This window comes from Pituophis catenifer, unplaced genomic scaffold, assembly GCF_029215685.1.
Source record: "Pituophis catenifer annectens isolate HBS135680 unplaced genomic scaffold, rPitCat1.0.hap2 SCAF_1, whole genome shotgun sequence".
Lineage (NCBI taxonomy): Eukaryota > Metazoa > Chordata > Lepidosauria > Squamata > Colubridae > Pituophis > Pituophis catenifer.
In genome coordinates, this window is record NW_027256881.1 from 277,845,271 (window position 1) to 277,861,638 (window position 16,368).

The window sequence follows — 16,368 nt, forward strand, 5'->3', positions numbered from 1 at the left end:
GATAAGGACCTTTGGCTGGTTTGGCTGCTTTGGGCATGCCTTTTCTCCTCCGGCAATAGTGCATGGTCCTCCATTGTCCTGGGCTACAGAGAGATGGGCACTTGGCTTCTGCAGAAGCATCTGCCTGCATAATGTCTGAAAGGTGATTTGTTTAGAGTTGTTCATGCATTATATAGGCTTCTTATATCCCTGGCTCTATGATTCATCAGAAAAGTATTTTAGGCCTGTTTTTCAACATGTATTAAGCAATCTTTTCAAAGACCAATAAACCTATTTTCTTTTTCTTTTTTTAAAAAAGCAGTCAGCAAAAAAGCAGTTAATGCTCTTTACAATCTCTGCACCAGGCATGTGATTTGTTGTGCAGATTATTGCATAAGATTATAAAATGCACGGATTAGCTTCTGCGATATTGATAAATCTTTGTCTAGAAATAGGCTGGCTGACAGATTGGTGAGTTGGGGAATAGGCCATGGAAGCATCCTCCCACTTCACCACATACCTCTCCTTCCTCCCACCACCTTGGCTGCTGAGACAGCACAAATTACACTGATATATATTTTTTTCTACCAACTCAAGGCCTGGAGGAATACATATTAATGCAGCTGTAAGAAGAGTCTTAAAAAAGAATGTTGTCCTGCCCTTTGCCCAAGGCAGAGAGATTTTGCTACTAGTAAGGTAAGCAGCACAGATCATTCCATTTATTGCTCATCGTGACTGGAGAGTAAAAGAGAAGTAGTGCCCAGTGGTGGGATTCAAATAATTTAACAACCGGTTCTCTGCCTTAATGATTTCTTCCAACAACCACTTCACCAAACTGGTCAGAAAGTTAACAACTGGTTGTCCCGAAGTGGTGCGAACTGGCCACTGGTAGTGCCTATTATATAATGTGAGAATACGAACAGGTATGTAATAGAAGCAATCCATTTTACACTAGAATTGGATTTTCAAATTTTTTTTGACAAAGTTCTTGACCAAAATCTTTAAATAAGCTTAGTACTTGTACATGAAATGCAGATTCTGTCATTGATAGGTAACTGGCTAAAAGTCTTAGTTCAACAACTAAACTGCTATACCACACTGGCTTTCAGAAATTATTTTCTTTACAATATTAAAAGAGCAAAAAGCCAAATGTCTTTTTTTTAATTACCTTTATTGTTGTTGTTTACAGTTTTTTTTATTAGTTTATAATATAAAATACAAAATACAAAAGCAAACAATAGGAAAAATAAGGGAGGGAAAGGGGAAGGGAGAAGTGTAGAAAAGAAGAGAAAAAAGAAGAAAAGGTGTTGACTTCTGACTCTCTCTGGTGCAGTAGAATAAGACAGTAACATCAAACCTCAACTTTTTACTTTTCCATAATAGTATAAACTAACCATTTCTATAACAACAAATCTATCTAATCGGTAAAATCTAAAATCAGTGTTTCATTTTTTTTTTCCACCTCAAGCACAAAGTCCAGAAACAGTTTCCAAGTAGAAACAAAAGAACTTATGCTTTTTTCCCCAAATGTCTTAACATTTATATTGAAATTATTCAAAATAACCGGTATGAAATGAGATACTGTATGTGATTGTTTGAATCATGTATTACACTAAGCCGTTATTTTGCTAAACTAGACTCAGGCACCCATCCCACTTTAGCTATGAGAACTCACTGGGTGATTTTGAACTAATCATTCCTTCAGTCCTACCTATCTTATCTGTTGGGAGTATTATGAGAACAAAAGGGGGATTCCCATTAGATCTCCACCTTTTGCTTCAGAGCAATGTTTCTTCACATGTGGTCCTCAGACTCCTGGGGCTCCCCAATACTCTCTCAAGGGTATTTTAAATCATAATTATTTGACAGCTTAGGTTGAAAAATAATATGATACTAAAATCCAATTGAACAATTATGAGATGGAGTAGTGGAAGTGACTGTATCCATTTTGATTTTTAATATGGCAATATATTAATTATTACATGCAAACAACTCTTTTGAGGTCCTTCATAACTTTTAAAAAAGGGAAGGGGCCCTGAGAAAAATATGCTTAAGAAACATTGCTTTAGAGGAATGATGGGGATCCAACAGAAAAATTAATAATAAAGTAAATCACTTTTCAGCAAAGTCTTATAGGAATTTTTCTCACAGTTCCTCATGGAATTTCAATCTACTTATTTATTTGTCAAAAATACAAGAATTCTCTTTCATCCTGGAGCATCAGCAGACCAAGCTATTCATAAGGGCATCAGACATGTTATAAGTTCTTTATAGTGCACCTGTTTGCTGTTTTACTGAGTCATGATCTTGCCCACCATGCCTCACCCTCTTGCCATAACATTTTAATAAGTGAGACATATCACTTATCTAAAAGGCAGAAATGATTTCCCTTGACTTACACAGTGGAGAAAGCACTGTATCTTCAGCAGACAGCCATTGACCTGGTGATAGCAACGGCAGTGAAGAAACAGCCAAAAGAGAACCAAAGCAGAAAATGAGAAGAATAATAGACTAAGGATGACTAAGCAGCATTCCCTGCTCAGTTTTCCAGAATGAACCCTAGTTACGTTTATTGAAATCTGCTTTGAATTTTGCAGTGTCTCACCATCCACTTTATAGACGAAGAGCATCAAGGAGATACAATATTTAGGAATATAAGGTTGAATGCATGAATTCACATGCCCATAGGTATCTTTGTTAGAAAAGGGGAGAGAGGATGGCATTTGCTTACAAATAAATCAAACCTCCATTAAGATAGGTTGGTTGTAATTGCCTGTTTCTTATTATTTCCTGTATATAAACTGTTCCAACTCCTACCCTCAAAACGATGCTATAGAGCACTGCACACCAGAACAACTAGACACAAGAACATTTTTTCCCGAACGGCAACACTCTGCTAAACAAATAATTCCTTCAACACTGTCAAACTAGTTACTAAGTCTACATCACTATTAATCTTCTCATCGTTCCTATCACCCATCTCCTCCCACTTATGACTGTATGACTGTAACCTTGCTATTTGTATCCTTAAGATTTATATTGACTGTTTCCCTATGACTATCATTAAGTGTTGTACCTTATGATTCTTGACGAATGTAACTTCTTTTATGTACACCGAGAGCATATGCACCAAGACAAATTCCTTGTGTGTCCAATCACACTTGGCCAATAAAGAATTCTATTCCATTCCATTCCATTCCATTCCATTCTATATGGAATTGACGGGATAAGGAAGCAAAGCAAACCACAACAAGATATGGTGAGCAGTAAATGGTTGAGACAAGAAAAGGAATCCCAGGGGCAGCCCAACAGCAAATGTCAAAGGCATGGGAATCTACTTTCAGTAGATTTTATTAACATGCATTTGATTTTTTTTTTAATCTGTACTTAAAAAAGCACTCAGACCCACTGGATATGGACTGGATACGTCTAGCTTTTATACTTCTCTGTGACTTCTCAAACAGTTGCACCATGGCCAAACATAATCCCTCTCCTAGTGATAATGAGAATCAAAATGATATTACACATAGAATATGTCAATCAATAGAATAGCTTTGCATTCATAAGCAGAAATTTCAAACGACCTGGCTAAGCATAAAATAATCCCAAATATAGCATGTGCAAGGCAAAAAGGCAGGATGTACAGCTAGCTATGAGTAAAAAAAGAGGAAGTTGTTTACAAAATATGGCTTGTGCAGGCAAATGGTCAACACTGACCTACCGGTCCCCGGTTTGTTGGAAATGCAATGCTGCTATGGGAACTTATTTTCACATCTGGTGGACCTGTCCCCGAGCAAGAGAGTATTGGGCCAGAATTCAAAAATGGATTTTAGAAATCATAGGATGTAGGATAAAATTGAATCCAGAAACGTTTTTACTAGGCATGAAACCAGAGAACTTAAAAAAGTCTAATTGGTATCTCGCTCTCCACATCATCATTGCAGCCAGGATTTCGTTTGCGCAAGAATGGAAATCCAAAAATACCCCATCGGAGGCTACATTAACCGCAAAGATCATGGACTGTGCAGAGGCAGACAAGCTTACTGGACTTTTGCGAGATAGACAAGAATCGGGGCTATATATGAGTTGGGACCGGTGGTATGCTTGGCTGCAAAAAAGAAATCTTAAGAAGAATGTAAAATAATAATCTTAGTGTGACTGTGGGTAAATATTTATAGTAATATTGCATGGCAGTTGAGAATCCTTTCTTCTGGATAATTTTTTTCTTTTTTTGATGATTTGGCTTAATGGAGGTTTATACTATTTCTAGGCGAAAATTGATGCTTTAAAACTCTATATGTATTATATTACTCTCTGCAATTCTATCCATATTGCTATATTTTTTCTCTATACTTTTTAATAATTTTCAATAAAAAATTTTTTTAAAAAAACACTGACCTACCGGCATGAACATGAACATATATTTCATGCTTTTTGCTGACATCTATGAAATATTTGATGAGCACTGGAAAAGTAACTATACTAAGATTACAAAATGAACCTACGAACATGATTTTAACCTATGAAAACTTTCAATATCCGAGGGGTGGGCACAAAGCCTTTGAGGTCCTTCTCCTCTATGCAGAGTAAAGCTGTGTAACGTAAATCTCCACCTTGATATGTACAATTGGCCTTAAGCATTGTGGGCAAGAACATCTTGGGTGGGATATGTATTGTAGTGTACATCTCAGCTCTTCAAACATAAAAAGTTTTCTTTCTTTCTTTTTTCTTTTTTGCTTAATCTAGTACAAAGGTGTTCTATTACAGTCAAATAACCATTTTGGAGAAACATACATACATCTAATAAAACATACTTTCCTTGATTTGCCTAATGTCACCTACTATACAAGTACACGGGTATCTCTTGCAGCAACCTGAACTGGAATCCAGTTTATTCCAACGAATAAGCTTCTCAGAACTCTGATTAATCATATTTATTAAAAAGAGGGTTCAGGTTATAACACAAGATTTCCAGTAAACACACTGTTTTCAAATGAGAAACCTATCTATATAGAGAGAATTGAAGGCAGCAATATTCTAGCTTGTTTTCTCGTGGTTTTCTGGTGTAAAATGGAGGAGGACTGTCTTTTTTTTTTTTTTAGAAGACAGGTCAATCTGCACTCGTTGATAGTTTTGGAAATTGCTAGTAGACTTTTCATTGAGTCCCATGCTCACAGTGTTATTTACCAAAAACTGCTTTCTATGCAGCCTTATTATTACAAAGCTCTTCCAAGAGAGAAAGATGTTACTGTTTGGGGAGATTGTTGATTGTATTTATTATTCTTCAGGAGAAAGCATAATAAAGATAATAATAGCCGCAACAATAGCAACTGAAAATTAAGGTAATCACTTTGTAGTTTAGCATTGATGTGTGAATTCAGCATGTTTACACCTTTTTTGCTTCACTGGTGGTTTTAAGTCCAACACCTCCTTGCAATGTGTATCTAAGAATATTTATCGGGTTCCTTAGGAAGATTTAGTTGGATAAGAATAACCATAGCACTCATTTTTGTTACAGATAAGGCTGATAACACATCTGATAACCATGACTGTATACTATTAGAATATACTTTGCACTCCAACATTATTCCTCAAGTACTCACAGTTTTCCATAGCCTTTAAGTCCACCAATCCTACCTACCACATAGACACCTTGGTATTTTAAACACAATATGGGTAGCTTTCAACCTGCGACCACAACTAAGCCCAAAATTTCTGCTGCTAAGTGAGACAGTTGTGATGACGGCCAGATCTGTCTGTAGGTTCTGCCTTGGTTTACCTTTTCCAATAAGCAACCGAGTTGGAAGAGCATTTAAAAGTAATTCATTAGAGTATTCTGATAAAGTGGGGTCACCCTGTGAGAAGGAAAAATGTCATACATTTATTTTTATAGTTAGCACAACAAAGAACTTCAAAGCAAAAGCTGATTGGTTTAGAAACAGTCATCTGTCCAGTTACAACAAAAGAATTAAAGCATCTAATAATATGTGAGAATAGCCATAGAAAAGAGCACTGTGTTCTGAATAAAAATAAAAGAAACATGGGCAAAGAGTATGGGTAAGAAGATACATTCTCAGTGTTTCCCAAGGTTGAGCTTGACTATGTTCTTTGTTCATGGAGGCTTGAGAGCAGCTAAAAATGAAACTGTGATCGACAACATATCGAATGATCTCCTGCCAGTCCTAGTTTATGAAAGAGCGGCTTTTCTTGAAAGTTAAGGCTTAGGGGAAATTATTAGCAATACAATTGAAAAAGCAAATCTAAAACACAATAGAATAGAATAGAATAGAATAGAATAGAATAGAATAGAATAGAATAGAATAGAATAGAATAGAATTGAATTGAATTGAATTGAATTGAATTGAATTCTTTATTGGCCAAGTGTGATTGAACACACAAGGAAATTATCTTTGGTGCATATGCTCTCATGTACATAAAGAAAAAATAAAATATATTCGACACGAATCATAAGATACAACACTTAGTGATAGTCATAGGATACTAATAAGCAATCAAATCATACTAGGAAACAAATAAAACGATATAAATTGTAAAGATACAAGCAACATGGGAAGAGATAGGTGCTAGGAAGGATGAGAAGAAGATTAGTAATACAGTCTTAGTAAATAATTTGACAGTGTTGTGGGAATTAGTTGTTTAGCAGGCATTCGGGAAAAAACTGTCCTTGTGTCTTGTTGTTCTGGTGTGCAGAGCCCTATAGTGTCGTTTTGAGGGTAGAAGTTGAAACAATTTAGGTCCAGGATGTGAGGGATCCACACATCCTGGACATAACAAGAAAATCCATGTTAGTTAGCCAGTGCAACAGAACTACAAAAACCATTACACGTATCACAAAGTCCATCCTGCGTGGCCCTCACTTGTTAAGTGAACTTTGTCCCATTTTATGAACTTTCTTGCCATAGTTGTTAAGTGAATTGCAGCAGTTGTTAATTTAATAACATGGTTGTTAAATGAATCTGGCTTCCCCATTGACTTTGCTTGTCAGAAAGTCGCAAAAGATGATCACATGATCCCAGGACACCGCAACCGTCATAAATATAAGTCAGTTGCCAAGCATCTGAATTTTGATCACGTGACCATGGAGTTGCTGCAACAGTCGTAAGTGTGAAAAATGGTCATTAAGTCACTGTTTTCAGTGCTGTTGTAATTTCAAATGGTCACTAAATGCACTGCTATAAATCAACCCTACCTGTACCTCAGGGTTGTGTATATGAGTGTATTTATGAGAAAATGAGAACCTACCATGCAATCTAGCTTATTGGCAATAGTATAATTCATCTAGGCTGAAATGTGCAGATGGTTCTTCCTATTTTTTTCTTTATTATTTTAATGACTGGCAGTATGAATCAAGAATAACACATAAAATAAGAAATTAGACTATGGCCCTTTTGTGAAGTCCTTGGTGCTCTCTGAGCTTGGTTGTTTTTTTGCAGACATCTCATTACTCGACTAGGTAACAAGGCTTTAAAAATTGCCTTTTTCCATTTGAGAGAGACAGACCATTGACCCTACTGAATGGGAGCACCAGATTTATACTGATAGAAGTGATGTGATTTATCACCTGAACCCCAAATTAAATGTACAACAGCAGACACTAGTCTGGCAATCTCAGTTACTGCCTAATAGCTGCAAACTTGGAGAAGGGGGAAACATTTCTTGTGAGAATGGCTGGCACTTTTTATTTTGCTGTTGATAAAGCAAACACTTTTGAGAATCTCAGTTGGAGGAAAAGATTGTATTAGAAAAAGGAGAGAGACATCATCATGCTCCCAATACCTTCTCAATTCCTTTAATCTTGTTTTAAATATTGGATTCTCCAGGAATTTTAGCAAGCACTGCCCATGACCATGTTGGTTGGGAATTTGGGAATTTGGGGAGCTGGAGTCCAACACATCTGAAGACCTCCAGGCTAAAAAGATTGGTATAATCCTTCCCTAGCTGCTATTTTTATTTTATTTTATTTTATTTTGTCAAACATGTACAAGGTAACAGGTATAAGTATCTGTTGTTTTGTTGCAGTCACTCAGTGCTAGTTAAAAATCAGGAAGCATAGTTAAGGGTTTTTCAATGGGTGAAACAAAATTGATATTGTATATGGTGACAGCAGCTAGGTTACTGATTGGTCAATATTGGAAAAGGGATGTTTTGCCTACTATTGAAGAATGGACTTCGAAGGTGGCCAGTTTTGCAGAAATGGCGAAGATATCAGCATACTTAAAAGACCGGACTCAAGAGACTTATGTATGGGAGTGGAAGAAATGGATAGATTATGTGCAGAATAAATACCAAACTAGGAAGTACCAGATAGCTTTTAGTTGAATGTTGTGTAGAAATGTATAGTATATAGGGGGTAGAATAGTTTAATGTTATGTAGAAATGTATAGTACACAGGGGGGAGAATAGAAGGGCGGTAAAGTATGATATGATATAAAATGATTTGGATTTGGATTTGATCTTGGGGAAGTCATGGGAGGAGGGGAGGGTTAGGGAGGGTTAGGGAGGGAAAGGGGGGGAAATGGGAAATTTGTATTTGTAAAACTTTTTCAATAAAAAAAAGATATGTGAGAAAAAATAAATTCCATTCTAAATAATGAAAAAAAAAAATTAGGAAGCCTGGTAACACCTTTTCAGATTAACATGTTTTCTTAAAAGGCATAAGCTGTCATTAGCTCACTTCATCATGAACATGGACTGGCTAAACTGATTCAGGATTACAAGAGGGGGGAAGACTGGGGAGTGATGTTCAAAAATGGTGGGTTTCAAAAAATTTTACTACTGGTTCTGTGGGTGTCGCTTGGTGGGCATGGCATGGCTTGGTGGGCGTGGCTTGGTGGGCGTGGCAGGGGAAGGATACTGTAAAATCTCCATTCCCACCCCACTCCAGGTGTAAAATCTCCATTCCCTCCCCAATCCAGGGGAAGGTTACTGCAAAATCCCCATTTCCTCTCAATCAGCTGGGACTTGGGAGGCAGAGAATAGATGGGGGTGGGGCCAGTCAGAATTTTTACTACCGGTTCTCCAAACTACTTAAAATTTCCGCTACCAGTTCTCCAGAACTGGTCAGAACCTGCTGAAACCCACCTCTGTTTCCATGATCTGATGAAGTGAGCTGTAACTTACAAAAACTTATGCCTGTTAATAAAATGTGTTAGTCTGAAAAGATACTTTCTGATTTCTGGCTACTACTGACTAATATGGCTCTCCTTGTAGTGTCTTTTCCAGTGCTAACTGGAAACTCCAAATCCACAGGTGCTGCCAAACATCTATTCTGGACATAAGCATTCAACTTAAACTATTTAAAAAACATACTTCATAAAATCCAAAGAAATTATTTAGCATACAAAAGATCTTCCTATGAACATAATATTTAGCTAAGAAGTGATATGACTATTACAGATTACAGAGACTCATTTCAGCTGTAATTTAGTTCTGTGGGAAAGTTTCTACTTGACCTGTTTCTAAAGAACAAATCCTTTGGCATATTTATTAAAGAAAGGTGTAGCACTGGGAAACAAATCAGAAATTTAAGCAAGCATTTGAGAAGATCATGTCTTGACAGGCTATGTAATACCTTTTACCAGAGACAAAATTAAGAAACTGCTGAAATGGATGGCCATGAGGATCCAGACTACTAAATGTCTATGGAGATTCTCAGTCATCCAGATCATGGTTGTCCCAAAGATGCTTTTTCAAGAGGCAACTGGACTTTCTGGTTTTATAACTGGCAAGCCAAGAGATGGAAAAAAAGATGTTTCAATGTATCTACAAAAGAAACTGCTTGAAGTTTTAAAACTTAAAAAGGAAACACAAATGGCAAACAAAGAGAATGACCTGGATAATTTTTTTTCTACTGGATTTACAAAAGAGGCTTGTAGGCTTTACAAAAGAGGCTTATAGGCAAAGCATTGAAGAATTCTATGCAATGGGACAACGAAGAAATGAAGAGAAATCAAATCCTAAGACAATATTCGAATGAATTAAAAATTAGGACTGTTAGAAGTAAAAAAGAAGGAATATAAAGTTGGTTTATTTGGTCAAGATTAAAACAAGCTGTAATGTTATCTCTGGTAATTCTTTATAGAATTTCTGCGGACATCAGGACTGAAAAGATGATGTTTTATGGATTTGTTTATAGATAATTATGAGATATGGGATATGAAGAAATAACTGTTTGAGACATTAAAGAGAGTAGAGTCACTAAATTTGTTTATACTCGGTGTAGTGGTTGGAAGTCACACACACACACACACATATACAGTATATATATATCAAATTTATATTTCGCTGATAAAGAAATATCTGCTTGAGGGTTCAACACCAACCCCAAACCTATCCTGGGGAAAGAAGTAGGTTTTTAAAGATAGCCTGAATAGAGGGTTTACTAGATGTCTGGCAAAAGGAGGGCATGTCCTCTGTCCATCAGGCATAGCCTAAAATCAAATACTGTCCGACTTTTTGAGTACTTCTTCTGGAGCAGTTTTTCTCTGTGTGGCAGTGCTTCCCTAATAAGTGCTAATGGCAAGTTAACAAGCTCAGCAATGTGACCTTAATTAGTTGATTAGTACCCTCCGGCTTGCCCTGCTGCCTGGAATTGACAGGACCTTAATCAGTTACATGTCAAAGGCTTTTGCCTCTTAACCAGCTCTAACACATTCCTGCAACTGAAAAACTGGACTTTCTGATGCTGGAAAACGTAATCTTACATACATGTATGTTTATGTACTTTTGTGGGGCAGGTTTTCACTGTAACGTTTGTTACGAATGCCAAGAAAGTTAAGCAGTTAGGGTTTCTTCCTCACCCCACCCATTTGTCCCCCCTTTTCAATTGTCTATGGCCTCCTCTGCCTCTTCAGATACATGATAACTTTACCTAAAGAGGGCCAAGATGAAGGCCATGTGGATCTCTGGACTGGGGGTTATGCTGCCTCCCAGAGCAGGTTATTATCAAACTATCACCTTTTTTCCCTAGCATTTTCCTACAAGTGCAGAGTTTTTTTTTTCTTTTTTTCTTTTTGGATCAACTGAGTGTTGATCTATTGGTTGCAACAGGAATTGACTGATCAGCTTCTCGTCCAAGCCTGACATCAATGGCTGAGAGTGACTGACCCAAAGTCACCCAGCCAGCTATCATGTCGAAGGTGGGACTAAAACTCACATTTTCCTGCTGTCTTGACTGGTGCCTTAACCATTAAGCCAAAAAGAGGGAGGGAAGGAGGGAGGGAGGGGGAGCGAGACTACTTATCACTGAAATTAATCTTATTACTTTGGAAGAAGGGAGGAAGTGAAGTTCATTTAAAGTATAGTATGTTCATACATGCCTCCCGCCTTTCCCAAAACGGTGTTATGGGAAGGTAATTCCCATAATTCCCAGCTCAGCTGAAAGGCATCAGCTTGCAAAAGACTATTACAATTACCCACATTTATACTGAAGTGCATTACTGGAAGAATCACAGTGAGTGTTTTTGATGTGAAACTTAAGTGTGTTCTTATACATATATAATTTCTAGTTACAACATGACTTGTTATGTAACACTACAATTTTGGTGCTTTGGTATAAAGGCAAAGCTATAGTCTGCTCAAGACCTATATACTGTAGCTTTGCAAACAACAACAAAGATCAGCCAGATTTTTTTCATTTGAATCTGCACTAAGCGTGCTTTGTTTTGAGCATCCCCCAAAGTGAGGAAGGCAGTCACTTCTGAATGATGGGGCCCTTGTCACTTTTTATGTGCATTATGTGCATGAGAAACATCAAGGGGGAGGGGCTTCAATTGTATGGTCATAGCTGCCATCTGGATGTTTTTGACATCCCATGGATGCCTCTGAATTCAGTTCTGAAAAATATGTCATCTGAATGTTAACAAGTTTGGATCTTATTAAAACTCAGAGTTGCTCCTCTGTTCACATATAGGTCGGGATTATGTCACTTTCCCTTTCACATTCAACACCATGCATTGTACCCAAAAACTATTTTTCAAGATTTCCCAATGCCCCAGAAGCAGAATTTCGGGGGCCTGCAAAGAGAATTATATATAAAGTCAACAATTTCCTAAAAGAATAATTTACTAGCAAAATATAACTAATTCAACATTGCCCATCACAATGTGTTAATCTAACCAATAAAGGGGATAAATCAAATATTTGATTGGTGATTTTCTAAGGAAATCAAGTTATCTTTGGGTCAAGCTCAGTTCCAGATGACTTATCTGTATACATCCAAGCATCTCTGAAGTTTTCTTTGTATGTTACGGAAATGTTTTGCCACTGCTTTCTTCCAGGATGATTTTCAATTCCACAGGCTAGCTATACCCCTAACATCCTCAGGTGGCTTCCCAGTCCCATGTCTAAGTGCTATAAAGAGGTAGTTCCCTACGTAGATCAGAATCTCATATTTAATAGTGTGGTATGCCTTAAAAATCATGAATTTCAAAAGATCTTACATTCTTTCTTACATAAAGAAATGTAATATGTTGAAAACATCTTTTTTTCATTACAAGAATATCTTTGTTCCACATCAGATAACATTTCTAACAATTTCTGGCAATTTAGGTCTTAATGATAATAATCACACTTGTATTTCCTTAGCACTCAACTATAAGGAAATGTGATACTTAGGTCATAAAAGGACATTTTAATTTACCCAAAAAAGTAGAGTTTTAAGATAAAGTAGGCTTTTAAAACCTGACTACATATACTGTTTTTAAACAATATTGGGCTTCTTATGGACTGATTTTTGGTCAAACAAAACATTCCAGGAAATGACACTCCATATATATAACATTTTATTGTTGGGTCAGCAAAATATTCATGAAGTTCTTAGCATTATCGATCTGTTTTAGATAAAGTTCTATCAGTATAAAGTGTATGCACCATTTGATTTGATTCATTTGATTTGATTGATCCAGTTGCCTTTTGAAAAAGCACCTTTGAGACTACTATGACCTGGATGACTGAGAATCTCCACAGATATTTGATTCAGTGTGTGATTGTTTGCATGATGGGCTACTTTCAGTCAAATGAATAGGACTTTGTTCTGAGTAAATATGCACAAGACTTCAGCAATAATGTATTTTGTAACTGAGTTACATGCCCAGATCTGGAATTAATGTTTAGGCAATGGCAGAAAAAACAGTGAAGATAGGCTCCCCTAGATTGCCTCTGCTCCTGGCTTCAGAGTGAAATTATTGTACTATAAGATGCTCTTTGACCCAAAATACTCTAGAAAAATATTTTGCACTTGTTGAAGAAAGAGCTTTGAAAAAGGTCTGTTACAGAAATTTGAAGATCTGAATTTTACAGATTTAGAATTGGCAGATTCAATGACTGATGAACTGGACTTTTTTAAGAAGATGAACATATCACATCCAATTGGTAAACAATTTGGAGTGGATTTTCCTGAGTAGATGGATCAATATTGGAAAATGGATTTATTATACCTAACGAGACAACAAGTGACAAGAGACTTTATACCTAGTGAGACTGCTTCAACAATAGATGTGGTGAAGATATTTACAGCAGGGGTTCAGGATATTGGAAGATGAGATATTGTTGGGAAAACTTCCACTAAAAATCTTAAGGACAAGTTTTATGATTAAGAACCAAACAGAGAAATTTGACCCTGGGTGGATTAGAGTTAATGATTGTGGTGATTTGTGGCAGATAAGAAGCCACTGTAGACTTTCTACAAGTTAAATACAATGACAGATTATTAACAGAGGGCTTTGAAGTTTAACTTTGCTGCTGATTTACCTGTTAACTATTTTGTTTTTGCATATAGTAGATAGATGACAGGCTAAATTGGTTGTAAATAGATGTAGAAGTTTATAGACTGGGCTTCTTTGCAAGGGGGAGAAACTAACATTGTTGCAATATATTTATCTGTAATCAACCAGGGGGCATAATATTTATATATGTGTTTTTGTTTTTGTCCTTTTTAATGCACTTTTTAAATGTTCTGTCCATTTTTGTTGCTGTTTGTTAATTTTTTTTTTTTTTTTGGAATTTGTATTTTAACTTTTTGAACAAAAAAAAATTAGAAAAAAAAGAAATTCTGATAATTTCAAACAAGTACTTAAATAAACGTTACCAACTTGATACCCTCCAAATGCAATGGTCTGTACTGGGAAATATGGCTCTACACTTAGTTCAGGAATTGTATGAATCATCACTAAATATTGAAAGTGAATAAATTGGTGATAAAAAATTGTTGATCTCCTGGTAAAAACGTTTTTGTTTTTAAAATGGTTATTGAAAGCTGTACTGTGAGGGAAGTCATAGGCCACTCTGGTAAACTATTCAACCTTCCCCTACCATCCCCAGCCCCACTGAGCTGACTCCAATCACTTGAGCATCCACTCCCTCCTAGTAGCAGCTACCCCAGCCCAACATGCTAGCACCATGCCTTACTTGCCTGATGGCCTAGTAGCAAGCAATCTGGGACTTGCTTAACAACCCATGATCCTCACATAACAGCACTAGGACTGCTGGGATTACCATCATTAAGCAATGTGGTCACTTGATGTCTTGCTTTATGACTGCATCACTCACCGATAGAAATTCCAGTCCCTATTACCATGTTTAACTGACGACTACCTGTTTTGATTTCAGCTAGTAACCATTATCTAACAAAATATTTCAATATGTACTTTTAAACTTTGAAATGTTTACTCATCTTTTGTCTCTATAATCTTATCCTCTATAATCTTATCCTTCCCTTATGCAGTAGTTTAATTTTTGTTTCTTGATATATTTCTGATAAATTAAAATACAGGCATTATTTCAGCAGTTTGTTATATTTCTTTTTCTTCTAAAATTACAGTTATGAAAACTTAATAAATATGAACTGATTATTTGTAGGCAATTGTTTCTTGGAATTAAAACAAAATTGTCTTCTTTTGCTTTCAATGTTACTTGGCCATTTAAAGATTAATATGTATGTATGTATGTATGTATGTATGTATGTATGTATGTATGTATGTACACTTAGAACTAAATCTCCTTAAGCTTATTCACTATTCTTCCAGATTGGTTTATGATGATAGCCTAAATAATAGGTTTATTTTGCAGCATTGGTTACATTGTTCAAATGTATGTCATTTCATTCAACATCACCATTTTTAGAACAGATATGTCATATTTCTTTATGTATATAGACCAAGAGCAGTGGTGGGTTCCTCCCGGTTCGGCCTGGTTCCGCTGAGCCGGTAGCGGCGATGATATGAAGTCACTGAACCGGTTCTGGCCCCCCGCCCCCTGCATTATTCTTAGCTTTTATTTGGCCCTACCCCCAATCTATTGCTGCCTCCTGAGTCCCAGCTGATGGCTAGAGGGAAAAAAAAACTGTTTAAACTCTTGTCATGGGGCTTCAAAGGGCCGCCCTACAGCTGATCAGTGTTAAAAGAAAACAAATGAGTAGGGTGCCTGCAAAAATAAATGGGTAGACCAGTGCCTGAAAAAATACATGAGTAGATCAGTGCCTGCAGAAATAAATGGGTAGATCTGTACAGCTCTGCAAGCAGTTAAAAGCCTGGTAGACCAGTACCTCTGCTAAATCCTAAATAATTGTCACATGACCATCAAGCCACGCCCACAAAATAAGCTATGCCCACAGAACTGGTAGTAAAAAAATTTAGAACCCACCCCTGACCAAGATCCTTAATTATGACCATAATGGCTGGAGTTATTGGGGGATGCAGCTTGTCAAGAATATGACATTCAGTCACCTGTTTCAGACATTTTTATTTTAAGAAAATGATAGATAACAGCAGCTTTAGTTGGTATTAACTGGCAGAATGTTCTTGGATATGTTGGCTATCTTAGATGTTACCAATTTTAGTGAGTAAGGCTTAATTTTTTTAAAAAATCACAGCGATAAATGAAATAAATATTGCCCATACATTAATGGTCCATTGAGCTATTTAATTTATTTGGATAACAAACCCAGAATTCTATTAACTGAGTGGTAACTGAGTGCGGTAAAAATCTTGTAAATTTGAATGTGCACTAATGAAAAGAAATAAAATTCTATTTGCTACTATTGATTGCAAAAGACTGTATCTTCAAAAGGAGAATGTTTTAAAGCAGCAAGAATGTCTTCAAAACAAGTAAGAGCCTGTAAAATTGACTTAAGGAATTAATGTCTAATATTTTAACTCAGAGATGTGTTTGGTAAGCCACAATAACATGGGTCATGACATTATTGGGCAATTATGTAGGATGTGGTCTGTTTATAGAATTCCAATGAGATTTATTTAATGTGTACATGAAGAGTGCATCAGTGTCAAATGTTTGGAGAAGTGCTGTTATTGATCCCGTTACAAAGATAACAATGGGCTAAAAATAAGCAATATTTGAGGAGGACACATATAT

The 16,368-nt window shown here is 36.4% G+C and overlaps 1 long non-coding RNA gene across 1 annotated transcript; it reads left to right on the forward strand.

Moving 5' to 3' along the window:
- Window positions 1-433: 433 nt before the first annotated feature.
- LOC139307894 (uncharacterized) lies at window positions 434-4,372 on the forward strand. Its single transcript, XR_011599702.1, has 3 exons — window positions 434-450; window positions 577-675; window positions 3,924-4,372. It is a non-coding gene; the product is annotated as an uncharacterized lncRNA (long non-coding RNA).
- The last annotated feature ends 11,996 nt before the right edge of the window (window positions 4,373-16,368 follow it).